Here is a 4,664-nt window from a genome sequence, read left to right as displayed (position 1 = left end):
GAGGCTATTCTCGAATCCTTGGGGTAACACTGTCCAAGTTAATTGGGTTTTTCTCCCTGTATTGGGATTTTCCCATTTGAAGGCGGAAAGCCTTTGACTCTTTTTTGCCAGAGCTAAACAGAAAAAGGCATCCTTTAAGTCCAGGACTGTAAACCAGTTTTGATTGTCTTTTAATTTAGTAAACTATGTATAGGGATTGGCAACAACAGGATGCAAATCCTCCACTATTTTGTTTATTGCTCTTAAATCTTGCACTGATCGATAACTCTTATCGGATTTCTTTATAAGCAAAATGGGGGTGCTGTATTCTGATTCACATTCTATAAGTGAACCGAATTGTAAGAATTTGTCTATTTCCTTTATTCCTCTTCGATCTTCTGATTTTAAGGGATACTGCTTGACTTGAACTGGACTTGCTCCGGGTTTTAACTTAATCTCTATTGCTGCTACATTTTTTGCCTTCCCTGGGGTGTCTGAGGCCCATACCCCCAGATATACTTGATCTAAAATCTCTTGAGGTACTTGATTTTTCTCTTCGGTTTGTATCATTGCCAAACTTAAAATTTCAATTAATTGGTTTTCTTTAACTTTAAATTCTATTTTTCCTTTTTCAAAAACTATTTCAGCACCCAATCGTTCCAGCAAGTCATGTCCTCAGAGTGACTTTGGAGATTCTGGGATGTACAAAAGTCTATGTATCCCAGTTTGTTTTCCAAATTTATATTTAAGTGCCTGTAAGAAAAAGGCTTTCTCTTGTTGACCAGTAGCTGCCACTACAGTCACAAAGTCTCTGTCTACGGGTATTAATTCTTGGTTCAAGACAGAATATGAGGCACCTGTATCCACTAAAAATTCGATCTCTATATTCTGTCTACCTAGCTTTATTTTAACCAGTGGATCCACTAGGGTGGATTCCCCAGGTCCCCATCATTCAACCTCTGCTAGCATTGTAGGCTTAGTTCTCTTTAGTGTGGGGCATTCCTTTTTCCAGTGTCCTTGCTCCCCACAATACGCACACTGATTTTGTCCTAAGACTGGCCTGAATCCCCCTCGAGTCCTTACAGATTCTCCCCTGCCCCTTCCCTGGGGAGAGTTTTGAATTCCCTGACTTCTCTGTTCTAATGCAGCAATGGTGGCAGTAGCTATTGTTTTCCCCAATTTTCTTCTCTCACTATTCTCTCTATTTCTATACACCCTCCAAGCTTCCCCAATCATTTTTTCCAAATCCTGTATTTCCAGTTCTTGAAGTTTCTGGAGTTTCTTTCTAATATCTTCAGAGGACTGTCCCCAAAATAATGACACTAGTTGTTGCTGTCCCACCCGGGATGCACAGTCCAAAGTAGTATATTAGGGCATTGCTGCTCTCAGCCGATCTAAAAACTCTGTAGGGGTTTCATTCTGTCCTTGCTTTAGAGCATACAGTGCTGACCGATTTTACAGCTTTGGGGATTGCACTCTCTAATCCAAATCTTATCCAATCGTGATATTTCTGTAACACATGCTATTCTGTGCTGTCACTTGGATCCCAATTCGGATCAGTTAAGGTAACGTACTGATCGACTCCCGCAGCCAACATTCTGGCAGTAATTTGTGTCTGTACATGAGTACGGGCTGTTTTTAAAAACAGTTGCTTTTCTGTTTCTGTCATTGCATCCAACATTAAGTCTGTATCTTTCCAATCCGGATCTTGATTTTTTTAGCTATCGATTCAAACCTCTTGGTGACCCCTAATGGATCGTCCCAATAGCTTCTCACCACTTCTTTCCAGGTATCTGAATCACTCATATTAAAAGGGACCTTAAGTCAAGTTGGTCCTTTGGGTCCCATCGCTTTTCTGAGTGGCGCTTGTACAATCGGACCCATTTTGCTACGAGTTCGGGTGGTGATTGGGGTAAAATTCCCCATTGCTCCTATTCTCTCTTTTTGTTCCGCTGCCTCTACTCCTTTCTCTTGTTCTGTTTTCTCCTCTGGGAATCCTCTTCACCTCTGGGAGGTGGAGGCACATAATCCTCAGCCCTTTCTTCCTCTTCTCTTTCTTGAGCTTTTACTTTTAAACACCTTTCTCCAATGCTGCATGCTGAACAGCATCTTTTCAACTTGCCCTGATTCCTTTTCTGCTCCTTTTCTAGTGCCAATACAAGAGGATCTTGTGGGGCTAAATTAATACCACACTGCTTTTGCCATTCGGGACGCTTTCTCAAAGTGAAAAACATATCAGCCTACACAACCTCATCCCCTTAAGGCTGCTAATAAAGAATACCTGCTTAGCAGTATTTAACTTGCTGTTGAGTGAACTTTCTTTGCAGAATGTTTCCATGCAGTACAGATGTTCCCCTGTGCTTAATGCTCCCGAAGTGAGATGACTGCCGAACTCCACCTTCCTGTAGTTGCAGTACTCACGAGAATCTCCCTAAAGTACAGAGTTGTGACAACCTCATCCTTGGAGATAGTCAGGCTTGATTTTTAATACTAAAACATAGCATGCATGTTACTAACTGGACACACATGGATTCTAGAACACTTGTGTGAAATACAGCTGGAGTCTATTTCGAAGGTGGTGAAATGCATGTGATTTTAGTTAGAATTGCTCATTACTTAGGGGAGAAAAAACAATCTTAAGCTAATAAAATATTTCTGGAAATTTGGGGTTGTGATGGACTGTTGTACATCTTTCTGGGAGAACTTTACATGCAACGCGTTGGGTGTGGGCATAAGTAGTTATCCTTCTATCTAGTTTAGAAACCAATTGAAAAAAGAAAAGAGGAAGGTCCTAAACACTAAGCGAAAAATTTGTGCTGGATTTTTAGCTTCAGTTTTAAAGTAAGGGGATATTGAGCATGAATGAACCTTCTTGGAAGTGTATACGATACCGTTCCTCTTCTAAAAGTAGAATAGGTGATTGCTAGCTGTATTAAAGGGATTGTCGAACCAGTGAAGGTGGAAAGTAGATATAACTGTGAATGTTATCTAGCTCATAGGTATTACTACCTATTAGTAAAACTAGCTAGATTTTTCTACTAGCAATGCAGAGTAGAAGGCTGGAATAGAGCCATGGCAAAGTGTCCTTTAAAGCTCCTGAACACATCTTGCTGCAAGCTGTGTCTAGAAGCCTAAGAGGCACCTATTGCATGTTAAAGCGTTCAGAGGGCTTTACCTACTTCAAGACTCCAAAATGCCGTGTGGTATGAGGGTGTGGCTTTCAGATGGTGACCATTTTCCATGTAGTAATTGCTATTTGGCATTTCTTAGTGACTTGTACTTTTGATTTTAGTCAACCTGAGCTGTATGGTTGGTTGGTTTGGGTTTTTTTATAGGAGATATGAAGGAGGGTTGGAAAGATGACTCTCTAGAGCAAAAGAGAAGTGAACACATGAAAAAAAAAAAACCAAACTTCCAAGAACTATGCAGAAATACTAGCACTGAAGGAAAGAACTGAAACCTTGGAAGGTCAGCTAGCTGCGCTTGAAGAGCAGTGCAGAAGAGAAAAAAACAAAAAAGAAGAGTTCAGTGGGCAGATAATAAACTTGCATCTCAAGCTCTCCCTATCTGAAGAAAGGGCTTCTGGCCTAAATGAAGAACTTCAGTGATGTTGAGCTGACTATCAGGAGATTGTTTCTGAATTGGACTATCAGAAAGCTATAAATAGGGAACAGGGAGAAAAGATTATTCAGCTAAGTAACACAGTAGAAGGTGCCAAACAAAATATAATTGATAAAATGTCGCAAATTAAAACAATGCAGTCCAAAGAAGATGAGTTGTCTAAATGTCACTTAGAGTCTTATGCTATGGATATTGATTTAGTTAATCTACAAGATTCCTTAGAATCTCAGAAAGATGAACCAGAGAGAGCTCAAATGAGTCCTGTGTGCATGCAGTGCCAAAGGGCTTCTACAGCAGAGCTGAGACAGGAGAGCTCCTTTCACTGCAGTGTTGAAAGCATTTGGGAAGAATGCAAAAATATCATTAAGGTTTCTTCACAAAAAAGTCAGCAGATTCAAGAACTACTTCAGCAAGTGGCAGACTTAAAGAAGGGACTTGGTGATGCTGAGGATTATAATAATCGCCTAAGAATAAAATTAAATGAGATTGCAAATCACAATCGTCAGTCCGTAAAGGAAGAAGATCTTGTGAACCAGTTACAAGAGCAAATCCAGAAGAAAACGCAGGATTTTGAGAAACAGGCTGCTGAAGATCACAGAGTAATTACACAGTTTGAGGAGGACGTTAGCAGCTATAAGGGAAAAATAAGAGAGCTTGAATGCCTCTTGGAGGCTTTTAGAGCTAAAGATGAGAGCATAACAAAGTTAGAAGTACTTAAAGAAAAAGAATCTATTATTTTAAATCTAGAAAGTAGCACAGTAGCTCTGCAAGAGAAATGTGCCCTTTCAGACAAACTGAAAGAATTAAATGGTCAAGAAGCAAATCTGAAGGAGGAAGTTGTGCGGTTGGTGAACAGCTTGGCAAACATGAAACACTGTCTTCAGGAAAAGGAGAAAAATGAGGATGAGCAAATACAGTCTACAGAATTGTAAGTAAATAATGAGATAACTTGTAGCCCTTTGAGAATAGACTCAAGTTACAACTACCTTCTGTGAACATCAGTTTATTTTGACACAACGCGTTTGCATGTTGATCAACTATTAACCAAACTGCTTCTTTAAGAA

This window comes from Cariama cristata, unplaced genomic scaffold (genome assembly GCF_000690535.1).
Source record: "Cariama cristata isolate BGI_N322 unplaced genomic scaffold, ASM69053v1 scaffold1302, whole genome shotgun sequence".
Lineage (NCBI taxonomy): Eukaryota > Metazoa > Chordata > Aves > Cariamiformes > Cariamidae > Cariama > Cariama cristata.
This window is presented reverse-complemented; position numbering follows the sequence as displayed.